Source organism: Siphateles boraxobius, unplaced genomic scaffold (assembly GCF_051911475.1).
Source record: "Siphateles boraxobius isolate OS27281-9 unplaced genomic scaffold, OSU_SipBor_1 130, whole genome shotgun sequence".
Classification (NCBI taxonomy): Eukaryota; Metazoa; Chordata; class Actinopteri; order Cypriniformes; family Leuciscidae; genus Siphateles; species Siphateles boraxobius.
Genome location: NW_027508734.1, coordinates 736,479 through 761,924, shown reverse-complemented (window position 1 = coordinate 761,924; position 25,446 = coordinate 736,479). Strand labels below are relative to the sequence as shown.

Here is a 25,446-nt window from a genome sequence, read left to right as displayed (position 1 = left end):
TCGGCCGCGCTTATGCCGCCTCCGGCCAGGCCGCGTCTGCTCTACACTCGATGGCTGTGCTTCAGATCCTGCAAGCCGACCTCCTCCGTGAATGGGATGAGAAGGGCCGGGACCCAGCTGCGGTTACGGATTGAGAAGCGCGACGGATCTTTCTCTCCGCGCCACCAAAGCTGCAGCCCAGGCCATCGGACGAGCCATGGCCGCGTTAACCGTGACGGAGAGGCACCTCTGGTTAACGCTCGCGGATATGAGGGAAACTGAGCGAGCCACCTTTCTGAACGCGCCGCTTTCCCCCACTGGTCTCTTCGGCCCAGCGGTGAACGGGATTGTTGACCGCTTCTCTATGGTGCAAAAGACCACACAGGCCATGAACCTCTTCCTGCCGCGACGCTCGAGTTCCGCCACAGGCCGCTCTCGCGAGAGACAAAGCCAGCCTCCTGTGCGAACCAGCACCCAGCGTCCAGCACAGCCTCAGCATCAGCCTTCGCAGCGACGTCAGGGCGGCCGCGCTAGATCGCGCTCAGACAGCCGTCGCAGACCGCCGCCCCCCAGAGGGCCTCGGCAAAGGCTCACGCTAAAGTCTGAGCACGCAAAGCCCTCCTAACAGCGGGAGAGAAAAGACGCGCGTGTCCCGCGGCGGCCGGACCGCCGTCAAAGTTCATTTCCCTGTCAGTCCCCTTCGAACAGGCTACTGCAGTGGTTCAACTAGCAGCCAACGAGCCGGTTTATTCACCCTCTCGCCTGCACACAAACGCCGTTTTCACGGCGACCCAGAGAAATCTCAAAAAGAGTATAATGTCTGGTCCGGCTCACGCCGTCAGTGTTTTAAGTGTAGTGAATGTGCCCACGCCCCAGTGTTCACCCCTACACATAAGCACTCAAAATCCCGTGTCACTCACAGAGCACACTCTCATAAAGCGCAGAAAGCCGCTCGAGTGTTGAATGTAAGAAATGTGTCCACAGGTCTGTGCCCACTATCTGCCCGCTCTGTTACACGATCAAAGAAGCTTATGAACGTAAGTCTCGTGCCCGCCAGAGAGCGCTCACGCTTGCTAACACAAACCTTCCCCCGGGTCCCGCCTGTGCGTTTAAGTGTTATCACGAAACACAGGGCGGTAATAAAACGCTCCCCATCTACTATGATCGGGGCGTCAGATACAATTGTAAGTCTCGTGCCCGCGTGCGCGCGCTCACGCTTACAGAGAGCTCTCCCGCCCAGAGCGCTGCTCGCGCGTCAAAGTGTGGCAAAAGTATGTTCCCCATCCCTAATGATCGGGACATCTCACATAAGTCAGCCGGTCTCGGCTGTCAGCGAGCGGCCATTGCCCAGAACCGAGAGCGCGCGCGCCGCGCTCTCGGCTCCGGTTCAGTTTCACAAGCCCGCAAATGGCGGCGGTCTGAACCCGGAGGCCATTCGCCCCCTGGCGGCTCACATAGCTGCGTGGAAAACTATCCCAGGGATTTCAGAATGGGTGTTGAGTACAATAAAGCAGGGCTATGCACTTCAATTCGTTCGCCGTCCTCCGCGCTTTCAAGCCCGGACCGCGACGATAGTGAATGCGGAAGTAGCACACCTACTTCACGCAGAAATAGCAAAGCTGCTGTGCAAAGGGGCTATAGAAAAGGTGCTGCCTTCTCTGAGCGAGTCAGGCTTTTACAGCCGATATTTTCTCGTACCCAAGAAGGACGGAGCCTTCAGACCTATCCTAGATCTGAGATATTTGAACAAAGTGCTTGTAAAAAGACCGTTCAAAATGCTTACGACCAGAAAAATCCTCGCGCACGTTCGCCCGAGGGACTGGTTTATTTCTCTAGATCTGAAGGATGCCTATTTTCAGATTCAGATAGTACCCCGTCACAGGCAATTTTTGAGATTCGCCTTCGACGGTCAGGCATATCAATACACCGTCCTGCCGTTCGGCCTGTCCCTAGCACCCCGTACATTTACAAAGTGCATGGACGCGGCGCTCGCCCCCCTGAGAAGTCAGGGGCTGCGCATAATGAACTATCTGGACGATTGGCTGATATTGGCACAGTCAGAGACAGAACTACTATCTCACAGAACAGTGCTTCTCAGTCATCTGGAAAGCTTGGGTCTCACGGTCAACTGGACCAAGAGCTCATTACTGCCCAGCCAGTCAATTTCCTTTTTAGGAATAGAACTGGACTCGGTGACCATGACGGCTCGTTTATCGACACAGCGCGCGCCACCTAGCCGCATCTTTCCAGAAGGGCAGCTTTCTCCCGTTGAAAACATTTCAAAGGATGTTGGGCTGTATGGCATCAGCTGCAGCGGTGCTCCAGCTGGGCCTACTGCGCATGCGCCCGCTCCAACGCTGGTTGAACGCTCGCGCGCCTCGCCGAGCCTGGGTGTCTGGCGGCCAGAAAATCAGAGTGACTCAGACCTGCATAACAGCTCTGCAGCCCTGGTTAGTGGCCGATTGGTACCAGCATGGAGTAATGATGGGAACCATCTCTTATCGGAAGGTCATCTCGACAGACGCGTCCAACTCGGGTTGGGGCGCGCTGTTCGAGGGCAGACCGGCCCTTGGCCAGTGGTCAGACCAGGAGAAGGGTTTTCACATAAACTGTCTGGAAATGATAGCGGTCGAGAACGCGCTGAAGTGCTTCCTCCCGTTTATACAGGACCAGCATGTTCTTGTCCGCTCGGACAACACATCTGTGGTATCCTATGTAAACCGTCAGGGCGGTGTCAGATCCAGAAATCTCTGCAATCTGACGGAACGCCTCCTTATTTGGTCACAGACGAACCTGCGCTCGCTGAGGGCGGCGCATGTGCCTGGCCATTTGAACGACGGCCCAGACAGACTGTCCAGGGACAATGTTCCCCCAGGGGAATGGTCCCTGCACCCCCAAACGGTCCAGAAACTGTGGCGCCTATTCGGCAGAGCGGAAGTCGACCTGTTTGCGTCAAAAGACAACGCTCAATGCCCAATGTTCTTCTCGAAGGACGGGGACGCGCTGGCCCAGGTTTGGCCCAGCCTCCCGCTATATGCTTTCCCTCCGGTCTCTCTGTTGCCACAGGTGATCAAGAGGATCAGGGAAACGCGCCACTCGGTGCTCCTCATAGCCCCGCGTTGGGAGAATCAGACTTGGTTCCCGGAACTGGCACGGCTGTCACATACAGCTCCGTGGCCGATTCCGGTGAGGGCAGATCTCCTCTCTCAAGCTCGCGGCACGATCTGGCATCCCCATCCAGAGCGCTGGTCTCTGCATGCATGGTTGATCAACGGGTACTCGTTGCCCTGCCAGAAGGAGTGATGAACACGATCACGCAGTCTAGAGCCCCTTCCACGAGAAGGCTCTACGCGTCTAAATGGTCGGTGTTCTCTGGATGGTGCACCGACAGAGGTCTGGACCCGCGGACATGCGGGGTGGCGCATCTGCTCACTTTCCTACAAGAGCTGTTGGATAAGGGAAGATCCCCATCCACGCTCAAAGTTTACGTGGCGGCCGTAGCAGCATTCGCGGAATCGACGCACGGCCTGTCACTGGGAAGACATTAGTTGGTCATCCGATTCCTTAGAGGAGCTAAAAGGATGAATCTACGCGCCCCCCGTCGGTTCCCATGTGGGATCTTTCACTGGTCCTCGAGGCCCTGAAAGCTTTTCCATTTGAACCACTAGACTCCGTGGAGTTGAAATATCTATCACTAAAAGCCGTTTTTCTGACTGCACTGTCGTCAGTAAAACGTGTAGGGGATCTGCACGCGCTGTCTGTCAGCGCGTCGTGTCTTGAGTTCGGACCAAATGACTCTAAAGTCATCCTCAGACCTAGACATGGTTATGTCCCTAAAGTGATGGGCACTCCATTCAGAGCGCAAGTTATTTCGCTGTCAGCTCTCCCAGCATCTGACAGCGAAAGTGATGTGAATCTCCTCTGCCCTGTCAGAGCGCTGAGGTTTTACATTACGCGCTCCGCCTCCTTCAGGCGTTCGGAACAGCTTTTCGTTTCGTTTGATGTGCGCGCCAAGGGGCTTGCCTCCTCGAAACAGAGCCTGTCCAGATGGATAGTGGACGCTATAGCGGCAGCTTACGCGTCAAAAGGCCTGCAATGCCCTCTGGGCATCAGGGCTCATTCCACGAGAGGTGTGGCCTCGTCGTGGGCATGGTCCCGTGGAATTTCTATCCATGACATATGTGTAGCGGCGGGCTGGAGCTCCCCGTCTACCTTTGTCAGGTTTTATAACCTAGAAGTTCCTGCCTTGCAGGCTAAACTGTTGTCAGTCTGAAAAGAGGTGTATTCTGCCCAGATCTCCTGCTCAGATCACGTTCATGACTCAGCTCTCCTGGTTGAGCTGCACTAAGTAGGGTATGTGCCATATGACTATACAGACCGGCGCGCTGCTCTGTATTCCCTATGTGTGCTTATGTACAAGTGATGGCCCGCGTGGCTGGCCACCTTATTTTTTCCACTTATGGGGTTCCCCTTAAGCTCGGGGTCTCATGTGGATGCTTGGCGCGCACGGCGTTGACAAAGTGTTCCCGTAGCGTAAGCTAAACTTACGCAATACGAGAGAACCTCTCGTAAGAGAACGATACTCGGTTACTAACGTAACCTCGGTTCTCTCTAGAGAGGGAACGAGTATTGCGTAACCGGCCGTGCTCACGCCAAGAGCGACTTCGCTTCAGTCGTCAAAAAACCAGAGAATTCAGCCTACAGCCCCTATTTTAAACGCTAAGCCACGCCTATCTGGTGGGCTGAGACGCTATAAAGGCGCGGGCGCCCTTCATTGGGCGTGACGTCACGCCGGGCGCACTGGTAGGCTGCAGCAGTTGCCCGCAGGGCAGCCAATGAGCACGCGAGATGGCCTGCTCTAGGTCTGCTAGCTGCTGCACTGCGTTGACAAGATATACAAAATTAAGGATAATTTTTTGGCTTCAGTATCTCGAGAAGATGAATCTTTCCCGTAGGGTAAGCTAAACTTACGCAATACTCGTTCCCTCTCTAGAGAGAACCGAGGTTACGTTAGTAACCGAGTATCGTTATCATCTAAAGTGGACTGAGAGTTGTTACAGCGGAAAGAGTTATCATCTAAAGTGGACTGAGAGCTGTTACAGCGTGAAGAGTTATCATCTAATGTGGGCTCAGGGGGTGGTGGTGGCGCAGTGGATAAGACAGTGGATAAGATGCGCAGTGGATAAGATGCCTTTGGTGTGAGAGTCCCGGGTTCGAATCCACTGTGAGACACCAATGTGTCCCTGAGCAAGACACTTAACCCCTAGTTGCTCGAGAGGCGTGCGACCTCTGACATATATAGCAATTGTAAGTCGCTTTGGATAAAAGCGTCAGCTAAATGAATAAATGTAAATGTAAATGTGGACTGAGAGCTGTTACAGCGGGAAGAGTTATCATCTAAAGTGGACTGAGAGCTGTTACAGCGTAAAGAGTTATCATCTAAAGTGGACTGAGAGCTGTTACAGCGTAAAGAGTTATCATCTAAAGTGGACTGAGAGCTGTTACAGCGGGAAGAGTTATCATCTAAAGTGGACTGAGAGCTGTTACAGCGGGAAGAGTTATCATCTAAAGTGGACTGAGAGCTGTTACAGCGGAAAGAGTTATCTAAAGTGGACTGAGAGCTGTTACAGCGGAAAGAGTTATCATCTAAAGTGGACTGAGAGCTGTTACAGCGGGAAGAGTTATCATCTAAAGTGGACTGAGAGCTGTTACAGCGTAAAGAGTTATCATCCAAAGTGGACTGAGAGCTGTTACAGCGGAAATAGTTATCATCTAAAGTGGACTGAGAGCTGTTACAGCGGAAAGAGTTATAATCTAAAGTGGACTGAGAGCTGTTACAGCGGAAAGAGTTATCATCTAAAGTGGACTGAGAGCTGTTACAGCGGGAAGAGTTATCATCTAAAGTGGACTGAGAGCTGTTACAGCGGAAAGAGTTATCATCTAAAGTGGACTGAGAGCTGTTACAGCGGGAAGAGTTATCATCTAAAGTGGACTGAGAGCTGTTACAGCGGAAAGAGTTATCATCTAAAGTGGACTGAGAGCTGTTACAGCGGAAAGAGTTATCATCTAAAGTGGACTGAGAGCTGTTACAGCGGGAAGAGTTATCATCTAAAGTGGACTGAGAGCTGTTACAGCGTAAAGAGTTATCATCTAAAGTGGACTGAGAGCTGTTACAGCGTAAAGAGTTATCATCTAAAGTGGACTGAGAGCTGTTACAGCGGAAAGAGTTATCATTTAAAGTGGACTGAGAGCTGTTACAGCGTAAAGAGTTATCATTTAAAGTGGACTGAGAGCTGTTACAGCGTAAAGAGTTATCATCTAAAGTGGACTGAGAGCTGTTACAGCGGAAAGAGTTATCATCTAAAGTGGACTGAGAGCTGTTACAGCGTAAAGAGTTATCATTTAAAGTGGACTGAGAGCTGTTACAGCGTAAAGAGTTATCATTTAAAGTGGACTGAGAGCTGTTACAGCGGAAAGAGTTATCATCTAAAGTGGACTGAGAGCTGTTACAGCGGAAAGAGTTATCATCTAAAGTGGACTGAGAGCTGTTACAGCGGAAAGATTTACCATCTAAAGTGGACTGAGAGCTGTTACAGCGGAAAGAGTTATCATTTAAAGTGGACTGAGAGCTGTTACAGCGTAAAGAGTTATCATTTAAAGTGGACTGAGAGCTGTTACAGCGTAAAGAGTTATCATCTAAAGTGGACTGAGAGCTGTTACAGCGGAAAGAGTTATCTAAAGTGGACTGAGAGCTGTTACAGCGGAAAGAGTTATCATCTAAAGTGGACTGAGAGCTGTTACAGCGTAAAGAGTTATCATCTAAAGTGGACTGAGAGCTGTTTCAGCGTAAAGAGTTATCATCTAAAGTGGACTGAGAGCTGTTACAGCGTAAAGAGTTATCATTTAAAGTGGACTGAGAGCTGTTACAGCGTAAAGAGTTATCATCTAAAGTGGACTGAGAGCTGTTACAGCGGAAAGAGTTATCATCTAAAGTGGACTGAGAGCTGTTACAGTGGAAAGAGTGTTTTGTGATAAGAATTGTTATTGTTGCTGTAGCAGGGCTTCGGTGAATGCGCTCTGTGCACGACGTTTTGTCTACCTTTTTGTTTTGAGTTAAAAAGTACGAGTCCCGAGTCCTTCTCTCTCTCGCTCCCCTGTCCCAGACGGCTTTATATGCGGCCTCTCCACGGCAATTACTGCAATAAGACACAGGTGTTCGTCATTTGCACTTGACCTATTTACTTACCGCTCAGCTCCTTTCTCTCTCTCTCACTACAGACATCAATGAACCACGCCACTCTCGCCACAGAGGACGTGTTTTTTGGGGGGGTTTTTTTGCCATGTTGGTACTGTTTGGAGCAGGTCTTTATTATTTTGCTACTGTGGTTTGAGATGAGTTAAGTTTTAAATTAACTTACAGTCAGTCCTGCAAATGTGCCCAATTCTAAATTGTGCATACACATGCAAACACATGTGCATATGCATACGTACACATACAGATGAATACACACACACTCTCGACACCTGGTTTTGTTATTATGTGGATCACGTTTGTTTTTGTTGCCAAATTGGTTTGGAACAGTTTTTGAATTAACAATTGAACTGAACAATTATGCTTGCCTATCTGTTTGACTACCAGTTTTATTGATCACTGAGATAGCATTGATTTAGAATGAAGTTGATTCAAAATAAAAATGTAATTTTAAAAAATAGCTTAGATGTAGTGAACTACTTTTGCTATGTTCCTGTAGCTTAGCTTGCTACAGTTTCCAGGGTGGTAGATTCAGTGTAGTGAAGCTTAATTTATTGTAGAGTAACTGCTAGCTTAGCTCACTACATTTTTCAAGTAGCTTGCCCAGCACTGTATTTACTTGCAGTGCAGCACCCGTAGGCTACAGTTTAGAGCAGTGATTCTCAAATGGGGGTACGTTGCGGTACTGTAGGGGTACGTGAGATTTATGAAAAAAAAAATTTAATTTCAATTATTAATTTCAATTAATTAAAAAGATATACAAAATCATCCATGATTACTAAAAATATCATACGAAAATAAGTTTAATAATATGTTTATGTAAACTACATTTTCATATAAAATGTTTCTATTTTAAATGTGATTGTAAACTACCTAAATCAGAGAAGAAGAATTTGAATCACGCCAAGCGGGAAGCCAGTTGCTTTACTGGAAACAAACATACATTTAAATGAAATCCTGGTTAAAACTTAGCAATACTATAGCAGAGAACGGGGAGGATGAGGAAAAAAATAAAGCGAAAGTGGAGCCAACAAAATACCGTCAATATCAGGAGGGGTAGTTTTGATGGGATTCATGGCAACAAAGTTACTCATGGTGCGGTATTTTACATTGCGTCCAATGCGTCCAATGTTTTTTGTGACCGTTCTCGAAAGGGAACGTACTACTCGGTTACTATCTTAACCTCGGTTCCCTGAGACTAGGGAACGAGTATTGCGCAGCCTGCCGCACTATAGTAACATGGCAAGTTGTCGCTTCAGTCGATTTAAACCAGCTATAATAGTGAATTCGGGTTCCCTTTATAGGCGCTCTGTGTGTCTACGCGCTGATAGCTGATTGGTGCACACGTCAGAGGCGCCTTCACCATTGGATGTGCAGTTGCTGCAGCACAGCCAATCAGTGAGTCAGTCTCTCACTGTGCTCACTGTGCAGTTGCCATGCATTTTATAAGCTTCAATAAATCTGAGGAAAGGCGTTTCCCCCAATTTATTATTGTAAATGTTTATTATTGCAAATGTTTATTATTGTTTAGAGGAGTGCACATTCGCAACGGGGAAAGCATGAAGCTTACTTGACAACAACAGTTCATATCAATACCGTAACAGATAGAAATAACCTTAAATAATGTAGTTATGTAGTAATCTAGTTATCTGCATCTTTCCATCTCTTATGTATAGTTAATTTTTTAAACACGAAAATCGCATTCAGCATGACATGCAAGTGGTTGCCGTGGTAAAGAACAACCTGCATGTTAAAGCGAATGTTAATGTATAATCCTGTATCTGAGGCACAATTACTAATTATTCAGCGCGAGTTATATATGTCTAACTCCAAACAATTGGCCACTGAACCAGCTGATAAAAATCTTCCTTTGATTCGATACGTGATTACAACTTGACACTCAAATGAACCGATCGCATTTTACTTATGCGAAAGACACGCGCGTGCACACGCACACACACTGAGAAGGAGCGTAGAATAATATGGGCTATGGTAAAATAATGACGCTGTTACAAGGTGTGTATAATTTAAACTACTTAGTCAACACTAACAGTAGCTGCTGTTCGGTTTTCATACTGCTGCTCTCCTTCTAGTCACTTCTGAACAGTGTTGGGAGTAACACGTTACAAAAGTAATGCATTACAGTAACATATTACTTTTTGCTGTAACGCAGTAGTGTAAAGCATTACTAATCAATTTTCAGTAATATTTTACTATATTACATGTTCAGTTACGGTTGCGTTACAACACACTTTTAGTTTTAATTGTAAAAAAACAACAACAAAAAAACACCAAGACCGCGAGACATTAACGAATGAAAAATGCAAGTAGGCTAAGTTATCTGTTCGTGGTCAGTCAATAGCCGCGTGTGTCCAAGTTTGTAAATAAAGACTAAATACCAGCGTCATTTTTTATAACCATTTATTTTTTACAGGAGTGCAGCGAGACATGATTTCGGCCTCTGTGCTCGCGCTGGCCAGTGGAAAAGCGGCTAATGGGTGAAGATGGCATGAATAAGACTGTACATCCGCGAGATGGACGTATGCGCATTAGGCTACTCCATTTGTTCTGTGTTTTCTTTCTAAACAGTTAGGCTATGTTTAGGTGGTATTTTTCTTGTTTTCATCACGCAATCATGTTTTTGATGCGGTGGTGACGGTTCACGTAACATGATGTAAGGAAAGCAACTAAAAGCTGTCACAAAGAACCGGCAAAAGCAATGATTATGAATATGTCAAATATAGCAAGGAGACATTTTAACTGTATATTAATAAAGATTAAGTTGACGTTGCTGACTCGCGATCTTCGCATTAGTGAATGCGCCAGAGAGAAATGCATATTTCATACAGATAAGCAGAGAGCAGTCCGTTTTCTTTCATTTTGAATTGTTCTGTTTACAAGTAGACATTTTAATATATATATATATATATATATTTTTTTTTTTTTTTTCTGGTCTGTGAAGTAGGCTACCTTATTATACGCTGAGTTTCGGTTAATTTATGAGACGCGCTCCAGTTCACGCGCAGGCGCCTCCGTGTTGTGATTAGCCTATATTGTCTGCTATATTTACTTCTTGTTTATTAAATCCAGGCAATTGGTTGATGAAACATTGATTCAAATTAAGATACAATTAGTACAAATCGAAATACACTTTAAAGATAGGCTCTGTGTCTTCTGTTTGAGGTCTCTGTGAAAGTTTTAAAACAGTCTTTTAGTGCCGCTTCAGAGCGGTCGCGTCCGTAACGGAGAACTGTCACGTACATTGTTTTTTCCTCATAAATGCTGACACTAAAAATAAAATAAAATAAATATTTTATGTTCTGTGGAGAGCCAACCCTTCTTCATCTGGTGGGTATATTACTTTTGATTTGCGCAGTGTAATTCCCAGAATTACAAAAACATTTTTTGCCTCCTAAAAGTTAAATATTTTTTTTGTCACGCATGAATGAGTGTGTATTTACCTCATATTAAATATAAAACACATATGTAGACTGATATTTTCTAATGTCTGGACTCTTTTAAGGGGGTATCCTATGGATTAACAGATGTTTCAATATTTTGGTATTAAATGCATTTTCTGAGAATTTATATTTCACGTTTTGACTGCAAATGTCACGTCCATAACGCTGGAATTCCCCAATTTTAAATAATTTATCCTCAACTAGTTTTGTGGTGTAGGTCTACTATTTTATTATGTTAACTTCAAAATTCAAATAATACTAATAGTAGGCTAATTTAAAGATATGGTAGCATTAGATCTGGACGGGAAGGATAACTCTTGGAGTTGGAAGGGTTGTGTCGCGATTCTGCAGGTTTGTGGATCTGAGTGTCGCGATTTCGGTTTCATATCGCATATCGTTCCCGCCTTAGAATGTTAAGTTCTACTACTGTATAGCTATTTTGGTGAAAGTAACTCAAAAGTAATACAGGATAATGTAACACATTACAATTCTGAGACAGTAATATTGTAAGGTAATGAATTACTTTAAAATAACGGTAACAAGTAATGTATAATGTATTACAGTTTGGAAGTAACTTGCACAACACTGCTTCTGAACTTATCTTGATTAAAGCTCAAGGTGACGGGTTGCAAAAGATATCACAAAAAGAGCAAAAAAGCACCTTAAAGATGCAGTAGGCCTATAATAAGCAGATATGGCAAAAATGTACCGGGGAACACATTTAAACATAAAGAACGAAAAAAAAAAAAATCTAAAGTATTTGGGTTTATTTATTATACAAAGCCCTTTTTGTTGATTTTTCGAGAATAACTATATCGTGAAATATACCGTGAATTTTGGTCATAATGCCCACCCCTATAGTTGACAAATTTACTTAATTTTTCTTAGGTTAAATGTATTTGTGTGAGGAAAAGTGATTTCATGTTTTATGGATGTGTTCTGTGCTGTGTAGCCAAATTATGAAAACATAAGAAAATAATGCAGTGAAATGACATGTATATCTACAACAAGAACAGGCGATGCTCAGAAAACAGAGTTGATCAATGACAAAACATCCATAAAATCTGTCGATGGAATTGTCATTACAAGATTATTAATCAGTGGAGAAAGTGTGAAGTTGCATCTGTAAAAGTACAGTGTAATTACCAGTTCTCTTCTGAATGAAGTCTCGACGGATGAAGTTTAGGCCCACTGGTCCTGTAGTGATAGCGAGTTATCAGGATGTTTCTCAATCTTGTCCTCTTTAAATGGGTTATCTACGTCAAGAAGGGAATTTCACTCTCAAATATGCAAAGTGTGAATTGAATTATGTTTTGTGGCTCCTCCTACAGGAGTCTTTTTTGTAGACCGTCTTAGAAACACTAATTATCATATGAGTCATTGTTATACTTTGAAGCAGATGTTACACATTTAAACTAGTTTAATATACAAGAATATCAGTCATCATGCCATTTATATATTTAAATGTTCCCTTATCATTTATGGAGTATCGATCTCAAATTGATTTCAGATTGATTTCAGATTGATCTCATATTGATCTCAGATTGATTTCAGATTGATCTCAGGTTCTGTTCTCAGATGATGTTCAAGATGGCGCCGAGTATGGCTGCTGCGTTGCGAGCTCCGTCACAACATGGTAGTTTTTTGTTTGTTCTGTTTACAGTTCTTTTGTTTTTTGTCTCGGATGTTGTCTGTCTTATTCAGTACGACATACAAACACTTTTGGACATTGGTTCCGCAATCGAACACCGAAAACCGGACTTTCATTTCTTCAGTGATGCCCCGCTGTTTACAAACACGGCAGCGGAGCCCTTTGTCTGGGCAGCTTGGCCGCGGAAACGCAGCCGGAGAAGGGGAAGAAGAGCCGGCGTTCTCGTCAGAGTAAGACGGCGTGCAAATCGACCCCCGCTTCCCAGTATTCTGCTAGCAAACGTTCAGTCTCTAGACAACAAGCTCTGTGAGCTGAGAGCGCGGATCTCTTTCCAACGGGAGACGAGGGACTGCTGCATTATCTGCCTTACAGAAACTTGGATGTCTGCTGAGATTCCAGACTCGGCCATCGAAACCGCGGGGTTCTCAGTGCACCGAGCGGATAGAGTTAAAGACCTCTCAGGTAAAAGCAGAGGTGGGGGTGTATGTTTTATGATCAACAAATCCTGGTGTGATCAGAGGCACGTACATTCTATCAAGTCTTTCTGCTCTCCTGATCTGGAATTTCTCATGCTTCTGTGTCGACCATTCTGGCTACCGAGGGAATTCACAGCGGTCATTATCACGGCTGTGTACATTCCCCCACAAGCCGACACAGACCGGGCACTAAAGGAACTGTATGGGGAAATAAGCGAGCAGGAAACCGCGCACCCTGAGGCCGCGTTCATTGTGTCCGGGGACTTTAACAAAGCCAACTTTAAGAAAATAGCACCTAAATACCACCAACACATAAACTTTAACACACGAGGGGACCGGGTTTTGGATCATTGCTACTCCCCTTTCCGCGATGGCTACAAATCCCTCCCCCGCCCACCTTTTGGCAAATCGGATCACTCTTCCGTTCTCCTTCTGCCCGCTTACAGGCAGAAACTGAAACAGGAAACACCCGCCCTCAAAACGATCCAGTGCTGGTCGGACCAATCAGACTCTATGCTTCAGGACTGTTTTGATCACGCGGACTGGGAGATGTTCCGGTCGGCCTCTGATGACGACATCGAGGCTTATGCTGATAGCGTAACCTGTTTCATCAGGAAGTGCGTAGAAGACGTTGTTCCGATCAAAACAATACGGATTTACCCGAACCAGAAACCATGGATTAATGGCGATGTTCGTGCAGCACTCAATGCGCGGACCTCCGCTTTTAACTCCGGGAGTGCGGAGGAGCAAAAACAAGCAAGTTATGCCCTCCGAAAAACTATCAGAGCAGCAAAACGCCAATTCAGGGACAAGATTGAAGGACAGTTCAACACCACCGACTCTAGAAGCATGTGGAAGGGAATTAATAGCATTACGGACTACAAAGGAAACATAAACTCCACAGTGAACAACACTGCCTCTCTCCCAGATGAGCTGAACACTTTTTATGCTCGATTTGAGGGAACTAACATCCCCCTCGCGGAGAGAGTTCTCGCGGCTGAAGCTACAGAGGTTAGTACACTCTCCGTCTCTGTAGCGGATGTAACCCGATCTTTCCGTCGGGTGAACATCCGTAAAGCCGCGGGTCCAGACGGTATTCCGGGCCGCGTCATCAGAAAGTGCGCGAACCAACTAGCTGGTGTTTTTACGGACATTTTCAATTGGTCCCTCTCCTTGTCTGTAGTCCCCACATGCTTCAAAACGTCCATCATCGTACCTGTACCGAAGCAAACCAACATCACCTGCTTAAATGACTGGCGCCCTGTTGCTCTGACCCCCATCATCAGTAAATGCTTTGAGAGACTAGTCAGAGATTACATCTGCTCTGTTCTACCTTCCTCACTGGACCCACTGCAGTTTGCATACCGCAATAACCGCTCCACTGATGATGCTATTGCATCTACAATACACACTGCTCTCTCCCACCTGGAAAAGAGGAACACATATGTGAGAATGCTATTTGTTGACTACAGCTCAGCATTCAATACCATAGTGCCCTCCTTGCTTGACGTGAAACTCCGGGCTCTGGGCTTAAACAGCTTGCTGTGCAGCTGGATCCTGGACTTCCTGTCAAACAGACGCCAGGTGGTTAGAATAGGCAGCAACATCTCCTCATCACTGACCCTCAACACTGGAGCCCCACAGGGCTGTGTTCTCAGCCCACTCTTGTACTCCTTGTACACATATGACTGCGTGGCAACTCACAGCTCTAATTCCATCATCAAGTTTGCTGATGATACTACGGTCGTAGGTCTGATCACCGACAACGATGAAACGGCCTACAGAGAGGAGGTGCTCACTCTGACGCACTGGTGTGAGAGGAACAACCTCTCCCTCAACATCAGCAAAACCAAGGAGCTAGTGGTCGACTTCAGGAAGAACGACAGAGAACACAGCCCCATCACCATCAATGGAGCACCGGTGGAGAGAGTCAGCAGCTTCAAGTTCCTTGGTGTCCACATCACAGAGGAACTCACATGGTCCGTCCACACTGAGGCCGTCGTGAAGAAGGCTCATCAGCGCCTCTTCTTCCTGAGACGGCTGAGGAAGTTTGGAATGAACCGCCACATCCTCACACAGTTCTACACCAGCACCGTCGAGAGCATCCTGACTGGCTGCATCACTGCCTGGTATGGCAATACTACCAGCCGTAACCGCAAAGCCCTGCGAAGGGTGGTGCGCACTGCCAGCCGTATCATCGGAGGTGAGCTTCCCTCCCTCCAGGATATTTATGCCAGGCGGTGTGTGAAGAAAGCTCGGAGGATCATCAGAGACTCTAGCCACCCGAGCCATGGGCTGCTCTCACTGCTACCCTCAGGCCGGCGGTACCGCAGCATCAGGACACACACCAGCCGACTCCATGACAGCTTCTTCCCACAAGCAATTAGATTTCTAAACTCTTGACCCCTCATGATCAATAACCATAAACATTCTAACTGTCAACACAGCACAACATAACCTACTGCATTTACATAATATATATATATATATATATATATATATATATATATATATATATATATTTGCACCTTACGTGTATCTATTCTATGTATAATTACCTCTTTTTGTATTTTTGTATACTGTTGTATATTGTAAATTGTTGTATATTGTATATTGTTGTATATTGTAAACTGTTGTATATTGTACATTGTATATTATTTATTGTTCTGTTAGTGTATATGGTACTGTGAGTAATTGTGCGCACATTAGATGTGTAATCTATGTAATCTGATGTTTGCTGTAATTGTTTTCGTCACATCGTGTCATACTGCTATGTTGCTCGGAACTGCACCTAAGAATTTCACCCACTGTTGCACTTGTGTATATGGTTGTGTGACAATAAAAGGATTTGATTTGATTTGATTTGATTTGATTTGAGGTTGATCTCATATTGATGTTCGAGTAGCTGATCAGACATAATATATATTCTTTTAATTTTTTTACCTTTATTTAACCAGATGAGCACGTAGAGAACACGTTCTCAATTGAAACGGCGACCTGGCCAAGATAAAGCAAAGGTGCAAGATAACAAATAGTTACACATGAAATTATACAAATCACAGATTGAAGGACAAAGTGATTTACAAGTCTATGCAAAACATACAGTGTCACCTCAGAAAGATAGAAAGTACTTTATTCATCCTTTACAGATGTTTCTGAAATCCATCCTCCTTTAAAGTTCTTCTTTTTAAATCAACTTGCCGTTATTGCATTGTTGTTTTTCACTAGTATGAGATTGATTTCAGAGATGCAAAGCATTAAACATTTGCTCTCTGTTAGTTTTGAGGTCACCTGTATTTGTGTAAATGCATTGTGTGTTTGTGATTAGCAGAGTATATTTTCAGATCATGCAAAATTGAACGTCTTTTTTTACTCTTCTGTTGTTATTTACCTATGCAAATATAAACAGGTGCATGCTGGGCGCTTCTCCTTGACATTGTCCATCCATCCATCCATCTTCCTCCGCTTATCCGGGGCCGGGTCGCGGGGGCAGCAGTCTGAGCAGAGAAGCCCAGACTTCCCTCTCCCTGGACACTTCCTCCAGCTCTTCCGGGGGGACACCGAGGCGTTCCCAGGCCAGCCGGGAGACATAGTCTCTCCAACGTGTCCTAGGTCTTCCCCGGGGTCTCCTCCCAGTGGGACGTGCCCGGAACACCTCCTCGGGAAGGCGTCCAGGAGGCATCCGGAACAGATGCCCGAGCCACCTCAGCTGACCCCTCTCGATGTGGAGGAGCAGCGGCTCTACTCTGAGCTCCTCCCGAGTGACCGAGCTTCTCACCCTATCTCTAAGGGATCGGCCAGCCACCCTGCGGAGAAAGCTCATTTCGGCCGCCTGTATCCGGGATCTTGTCCTTTCGGTCATGACCCAAAGCTCATGACCATAGGTGAGAGTAGGAACGTAGATTGACCGGTAAATCGAGAGCTTTGCCTTACGGCTCAGCTCCTTCTTCACCACAACAGACCGCTACATCGACCGCATTACTGCAGAAGCTGCACCGATCCGTCTGTCAATCTCCCGTTCCATCCTTCCCTCACTCGTGAACAAAACCCCAAGATACTTAAACTCCTCCACTTGAGGAAGGATCTCTCCACCAACCTGAAGTGAGCAAGCCACCCTTTTCCGACTGAGGACCATGGCCTCGGATTTGGAGGTGCTGATTTTCATCCCAGCCGCTTCACACTCGGCTGCAAACCGTCCCAGTGCATGCTGAAGGTCCTGGTTTTGAAGGGGCCAACACGACAACATCATCCGCAAAAAGCAGAGACAAAATCGTGTGGTCCCCAAACCTGACACCCTCCGGCCCCTGGCTGCGCCTAGAAATTCTGTCCATAAAAACTATGAACAGAACCGGCGACAAAGGGCAGCCCTGCCAGAGTCCAACATGCACCCTCCTTGAACTGCCACCTTAACGTGGTGGAGGGGTTTGAGTACCCGAATGACCCTAGGAGCTATGTTGTCTGGGGCTATATGCCCCTGGTAGGGTCTCCCAAGGCAAACAGGTCCTAGGCGACGAGTCTGACTAAGAGCGGTTCAAACCCCCCTTATGATGGACAAACATTCAAGGACCGTGACGTCGCCCGGTATGGCGCAGCCGGGGCCCCACCCTGGAGCCAGGCCCGGGGTTGGGGCTCGTATGCGAGCGCCTGGTGGCCGGGCCTCTCCCCATGGGGTCCGGCCGGGCTCAGCCCGAAGGAGTGACGTGGGACCGCCTTCCCGTGGGCTCACCACCTGCAGGAAGAGACGTAAGGGGCCGGTGCAGAGAGGATCGGGTGGCAGTCGAAGGCGGGGACCTCGACGACCCGATCCCTGGACACGGAAACTAGCCTTAGGGACGTGGAACATCACCTCGCTGGCGGGGAAGGAGCCTGAGATGGTGCGTGAGGTTGAGAGGTTCCGACTAGAGATAGTTGGGATCACCTCTACGCATGGCTTGGGCTCTGGAACCACACTCCTTGAGAGAGGATGGACTCTTCACCACTCTGGAGTTGCCCATGGTGAGAGGCGGCGGGCTGGTGTGGGTTTGCTTATAGCCCCCCAGCTCAGCCGCCATGTGTTGGAGTTTACCCCGGTGAACGAGAGGGTCGTTTCCCTGCGCCTACGGGTCGGGGATAGGTCTCTCACTGTCGTGTGTGCCTACGGGCCAAACGGCAGTGCAGAGTACCCGGCCTTCTTGGGGTCTCTGGGAGGAGTGCTGGAAAGTGCTCCGACTGGGGACTCCGTCGTTCTACTGGGGGACTTCAACGCTCACGTGGGCAGCGACAGTGGCACCTGGAGGGGCGTGATTGGGAGGAACGGCCCCCCCAACCTGAACCCGAGCGGTGTTCAGTTATTGGACTTCTGTGCTAGTTACAGTTTGTCCATAACGAACACCATGTTCAAGCATAAGGGTGTCCACCAGTGCACGTGGCACCAGGACACCCTAGGTCGCAGGTCGATGATCGACTTTGTGGTCGTTTCATCTGACCTGCGGCCGTATGTCTTGGACACTCGGGTGAAGAGAGGAGCGGAGCTGTCAACTGATCACCACCTGGTGGTGAGTTGGATACGATGGCGGGGGAGGAGGCTGGACAGACTCGGCAGACCCAAGCGTACTGTAAGGGTTTGCTGGGAACGTTTGACCGAGTCTCCTGTCAGAGAGATCTTCAACTCCCACCTCCGGCAGAGCCACGACCGGATCCCGAGGGAGGCTGGAGATATTGAGTCTGAGTGGACCATGTTCTCCACCTCCATTGTCGAAGCGGCTGCTCAGAGCTGTGGCCGTAAGGTCTCCGGTGCCTGTCGAGGTGGCAATCCCCGAACCCGGTGGTGGACACCGGAAGTAAAGGATGCCGTTAAGCTGAAGAAGGAGTCCTATCGGGCCTGGTTGGCTTGTGGGACTCCTGAGGCAGCTGACAGGTACCGGCAGGCCAAGCGGACTGCAACCCGGGTGGTTGTGGAGGCAAAAACTCGGGCCTGGGAGGAGTTCGGTGAGGCCATGGAGAAGGACTATCGGCTGGCCTCGAAGAGATTCTGGCAAACTGTCCGGCGCCTCAGGAGAGGGAAACAATGCCCTACCAACGCTGTTTACAGTGGAGGTGGGCAGCTGTTGACCTCAACTGGGGATGTCGTCGGACGGTGGAAGGAATACTTCGAGGATCTCCTCAATCCCGCCGACACGTCTTCTATTGAGGAAGCAGAGGCTGAGGGCTCAGAGGTGGACACGTCCATCACCCTAGCTGAGGTCACCGAGGTAGTCAAGAAACTCCTCGGTGGCAAGGCACCGGGGGTGGATGAGATCCGCCCTGAGTACCTCAAGTCTCTGGATGTTGTGGGGCTGTCTTGGTTGACACGCCTCTGCAGCATCGCGTGGCGGTCGGGGACAGTGCCTCTGGGATGGCAGACCGGGGTGGTGGTCCCTCTTTTTAAGAAGGGGGACCAGAGGGTGTGTTCCAACTACAGGGGGATCACACTTCTCAGCCTCCCTGGGAAAGTCTATGCCAGGGTACTGGAGAGGAGAATACGGCCGATAGTGGAACCTCGGATTCAGGAGGAACAGTGCGGTTTTCGTCCAGGCCGTGGAACACTGGACCAGCTCTATACTCTCTACAGGGTGCTAGAGGGTTCATGGGAGTTTGCCCAACCAGTCCACATGTGCTTTGTGGATTTGGAGAAGGCATTCGACTGTGTCCCTCGCGGCGGCCTGTGGAGGGTGCTCCGGGAGTATGGGGTCCGGGGTCCTTTGCTAAGGGCTGTCCGGTCCCTGTATGACCGAAACAGGAGCTTGGTTCGCATTGCCGGTAGTAAGTCAGACTTCTTCCTTGACATTTACCCCTTTTCCACCAAAGCGTTTTGAGAGCCGGTTCGGAGCCGGTGCCTGCGCGCGAACCAGTTCTTTGTGTTTCGACAGCCAAAGAACCGGTTCTCGGCCAGGAAAACTGGTTCCAAAGCGGCACCAACTCTTTGCTGGACTAGAACCAGAGAACCGTTCTTTTACCACGTCATGCTTACGTCGGGGGCTGGGGGCGGGTTTAGATGTGTCCTAAACATCTTTTCTGACCGCAAAGCCAGGAGAAACATTTGCAGAAACACGATGTAGTCCGCCATTGTAATTGTTATGCTTGAAGTTGGCGCAAGCGTTTCTAGCTTTTTTTTTTAATTTTTTTCATTGAAAACATTATGTAAGCAAAGAAGAAAACAGTCACAAAATAGAACAAATAAACGGAGAGAAAAAAGACAAGACAGGTGTACATAACTAATCAGAAAAGATTACATATCAAAGGAAAAGATTAAAAGACTTACATATTTCAATTGTTTTTAAAGCCTTCTTGGTTCACGAGTTAGAGATAATCCCAAAGTAATGTTGTACTTGCAAGCGTTTCTAGCTGAGACGTAAAGCGACGTACACAGTGACGTAACGACGTCGTTCGCTGGGCGCTCTAGAAGTGGAAAAACAAACAGGTTCTGAGGAGGTTCGCAAGTTGAACCAACTCCGAACCAACTTTGAACCAGCACCAGTTCCGAACCCGTTCTATTTTGGTGGAAAAGGGGTAATTGTAATACAGACAAAACAAAATAATAGAAAAGGAGAAACAGTATGTTATTATTTATTTAATCTGTATAGGGATGCTCGATATCGGTCACCATATCGGATATCGGCCGATATATGTTCATTTTTAATGTTATTGTTATCGGCCCGATAAGAACAATATCCGGATGTCATAAATGTAATAAATATTGTATTATTTCCTTCAGCTGAGACTCTTCAGAAACGCACTGTTCAACATGATGGTTTTGAATTGCGTGAAATATGATGGGAATCACTTCAAAAAGGAAAATACAGTAAGTAGTGCAACAGTTGTCTGTCATATCGGCTACATAAAATGGTCATGAGAAAATTATAATTGTGTGATTGGGATAAAGTGAGATTTTTTTTTTGTAATCAGGCTCTCAAAAATTATATAAGAATTTGGATTTAGATTTATCGGTGACGGCTTTCAAATATGAGGAACCATCGGTTATCGTATCGGCCAATATTTTCATATCGGTGCATCCCTACTATATTATCAATGCCACATTTATGACAAGTAACATCAAACACCCTCAGCTAAGATGTAATAAGTGGATTTAAATTAATTTAAGAGAAACAATTTGCTAAATCTTCCACTGTTGTGTCAAGTCACTTTCAAAAGGATTTGCTTTATTTTAAAATGACTTGGAGAAGATGATGACTGTTGTGTTTTGGGGAAATTAAAGGTACATCTTCGTGTCTGTGTCAGTTTGCCGAGCTTGATGACGCATGAAATTAAGTTGAATATTAAAAAGAAAAGCTGAACATTAGATCACACATAAAATATAGCCAATTGTTTAATACTCAATAGCTGGGTTTCAGTCACGTGTTTAGGTAGACGATTATGATGACGCGGGAAGGCGGGGTGATTTCAAATGGAGGGCAGGAAGTAAACATGGAGAATACGTCTATGGAGGAAACCGTTGCGGAGAGTCCGTATTATTGAGTCTAATTTACCTTGATCATTTAATGTCGCATTCCCACTGATCCCCTGAACGACAACCTAATGCTATATAAACACAGACACAAAAAAAAACACGTTGGCTAACTAACATACCGTCGCTGCAGACACAGCATTGACAGACTCTGCTCCTCCCACAGACGCAGACGTAACGTTACGTCTACGTTACGAAATCCACTTTTCGCAGCGCTGTTCTGTGAGTTTTTTACATTTCTCACCTTTATGAATGACAATCTTTAGTACTCTATAAAAACCCTTTCCCTTTTCTCGATTAGAACGATTGGAGCAGCCGTAAACTACGCAAAACATTGATGGCAGATCCTCAGCTATTTCACTTCCTGCCCTCCATCTGAATTTTCGTGCTCTCGCGATGCAGCAGCGTAACTTGCAATTACGACTTTATATCATGCAATTCTGACTTTTTATCACGCAATTCTGACATTATAACTCGTAATTTTGACTTAACTAGAAATTGTGTTTTTATATCACTCAATTCTGACTTTATAACTCGCAATTGCAACTTTATAACACGTAATTCTGACTATATATCAGGCAATTCTGACTTTATATCACGCAATTCTGACTTTATATTACGCAATTCTGACTTTATATCACGCAATTCTGACTTTATATTACGCAATTCTGACTTTATATCACGCAATTCTGACTTTATATCACGCAATTCTGACTTTATATCACGCAATTCTTACTTTATATCAGGCAATTCTGACTTTATATCATGCAATTCTGACTTTATATTACGCAATTCTGACTTTATATCACGCAATTCTGACTTTATATCACGCAATTCTGACTTTATATCACGCAATTCTTACTTTATATCACGCAATTCTGACTTTATATCACGCAATTCTTACTTTATATCACGCAATTCTGACTTTATATCATGCAATTCTGACTTTATATTACGCAATTCTGACTTTATATCACGCAATTCTTACTTTATATCACGCAATTCTGACTTTATATCATGCAATTCTGACTTTATATTACGCAATTCTGACTTTATATCACGCAATTCTGACTTTATATTACGCAATTCTGACTTTATATCACGCAATTCTGACTTTATATCACGCAATTCTGACTTTATATCACGCAATTCTTACTTTATATCACGCAATTCTGACTTTATATCATGCAATTCTGACTTTATATTACGCAATTCTGACTTTATATCACGCAATTCTGACTTTATATCACACAATTCTGACTTTATATCACGCAATTTTGACTTTATAACACGCAATTGTGACTTTATATTACGCAATTCTGACTTTATATCACGCAATTGTGACTTTATATCACGCAATTCTGACTTTATATCACGCAATTCTGACTTTATATCATGCAATTCTGACTTTATATTACGCAATTTTGACTTTATATCACGCAATTCTGACTTTATATCACGCAATTCTGACTTTATATCACGCAATTCTTACTTTATATCATGCAATTCTGACTTTATATCATGCAATTCTGACTTTATATTACGCAATTCTGACTTTATATTACGCAATTCTGACTTTATATCACGCAATTCTGACTTTATATCACGCAATTCTGACTTTATATCACGCAATTTTGACTTTATAACACGCAATTGTGACTTTATATTACGCAATTCTGACTTTATATCACGCAATTGTGACTTTATATCACGCAATTCTGACTTTATATCACGCAATTCTGACTTTATATCACGCAATTCTGACTTTATATCACGCAATTCTGACTTTATATAACGCAATTCTGACTTTATATCACGCAATTCTGACTTTATATCACGCAATTCTGACCTTATAACAGGCAAATCGTCGCAGGTTACGTATGTAACCCTGATTCCCTGATAGGGAACGAGACGCTGCGTTTGAGACGATGTGGGAACGCTCTGCGCGATTACGTCGTGAAGCACGTGTAAAATCAGTCCAATGGAAGCCCGCTACGACATAGGTGACGTCATAGACCAGGAAACTATAAAGCACCCCAGAAATCAGACCGCAACAGCTTCTGAAAAACCTGAAGCAAGTCGATCAGGGCATGCAGGAAGTATGGCAGGCAAACGCAGCGTCTCGTTCCCTATCAGGGAACCAGGGTTACATACGTAACCTGAGACGTTCCCTTTCAAGGGAACTCGAGCTGCGTTTGAGACGCGGTGGGAACCCCATACCCACTACGCCATAGTGACAAATGCCCGTTCTGTGTGAAAGTCCTGCGCACACTAAGAAGCAAGCAACCTCGCCCCGGAGTGGAGAGGTCAAGGTCATAAAACCTGACAAATGTATGCGGAGAGGACCATCCTGCCGCATTACAAACGTCAAGAAGGGAAACACCCGAAATTAAGGCCATAGAGGCCGCCATACTCCGAGTAGAATGGGCCCGCACAGCCATAGGTGAAGGCTGTCCGGCCGCTTCATAAGCCAATGAAATAGCCTCGACTATCCATTTACTCATAACCTGTTTAGATGCAGGGCATCCTCTCTTGAGTGACCCAAAACAGACAAATAGTTGCTCAGATTTACGCCACAGGGCAGCTCTGTGAACGTAGGCATCTAAAGCCCGGACTGGACATAACAGGTTAAGCTGTTCCTGGTCAGGGGTATTAAAGGGTGGAGGATAAAAGGCCTGCAGCACTATTGGGCCCCCAACATTCAGAGGGACCTTAGGAATATAACCCGGTCTCGGGTAGAGAAATGCTTTCACCATACCAGGTGCAAATTCCAGACATGAAGGAGCAACCTACAGAGCATGTAAATCACCAATTCTCTTGATAGATGAAATAGCAAGGAGAAATAAGGTCTTTAGAGTGAGGAATTTCTCTGAAACCTCTTCGATGGGCTCGAAAGGGAGCCAAAGCCGGACCCTCAAGTACAATGGCCAAGTCCCAAGCCGGTGCTCTAGAGTGCAGTGCAGGTCTCAACCTCAGTGTACCACGGAGAAAGTGAGTAATCAAAGGGTTTCTACCGATATAAGCACCCCCCAGAGGGGTGTGGTAGGCCGATATAGCCGCCACGTAAACCTTTAGGGTAGAAGGAGATAACCTAGCAGAGAAACGGTCTTGCAGAAAATCAAGAACTGAACCAACAGGGCAGTTAACAGGATCTATCTGACGTTCAACACACCAAGTGGTGAAAAGTTCCATTTTAACGCATACAGCCTTCTCGTGGAAGGAGCTCTGGATTGAAGAATGGTTTCTACAACATCGGTCGAGAGACCGGTTTCCCTGAGTCGGGCCCCCTCAGAGGCCAGGCCCACAGTTTCCACAACTCCGGCCGAGGGTGAAATATCGTGCCCCCTGCCCGGGACAGCAGGTCCCTCCTGAGTGGAATCTCCATTGGAGAGTCGTCCAGAAGAGATACTAAGTCCGAGAACCAAACTCGGGTCGGCCAGTAAGGGGCTACTAGTAGCAGACGAGCCCCCTCTCGGCGAACCCTCACCAGAACCCCCGGAAGCATAGATATCGGGGGAAATGCGTACAGGTGGAGCCTCGGCCACACCTGCACCATCGCATCCAGACCGAGAGGAGCTGGGTGCGTTAGAGAGAACCACATTGGACAATGGGTTGAATCTGACGATGCGAAAAGGTCTACCTGAGCACGACCGAACTCTTCCCACAGGAGCTCCACCACTTCGGGGTGAAGTCTCCCATCTCCTGGCCTCAGCCCCTGTCTCGACAGAACATCTGCTCCCACATTCTGACGCCCCGGGATATATACCGCCCTGAACGACAATAACTTCCCCTGGGCCCATAAGAGGATCTGATGGGCCAATTTGCAAAGATGACGTGACCTCAGACCCCCCTGATGGTTGATATAGGAGACCACCGAAGTGTTGTCTGTGCGGACCAACTGCGGATGGCCTCTCAGGTCTGGCAGGAAATATTTGAGAGCCTGAAATACTGCCATCAACTCCAGACGATTTATGTGCCAGGAACGTTGATGGTCCTGCCAAAGACCTTGCGCCGAGCGGCCACTCATGACCGCCCCCCAACCCGTGCGGGAAGCATCTGTCGAAAGCGTGACGCGTCGACAAGAAGCCCCCAACACAGGGCCCTGGGCTAGGAACCAAGGTTTCTTCCACATGACCAAGGCACGA

General features: G+C 46.5%; 1 long non-coding RNA gene across 1 annotated transcript in view; it reads right to left on the bottom strand.

Annotated features, from left to right (window-relative positions):
• LOC143736514 (uncharacterized) overlaps positions 1 to 11,948 on the bottom strand; it is a 30,382-nt gene extending 18,434 nt beyond the window's left edge. The window contains exon 1 of the long non-coding RNA XR_013203462.1: positions 11,839 to 11,948. This is a non-coding gene — a long non-coding RNA (uncharacterized LOC143736514). The remainder of the gene's footprint in view (positions 1 to 11,838) is intronic.
• Between the last annotated feature and the right edge of the window lie 13,498 nt (positions 11,949 to 25,446).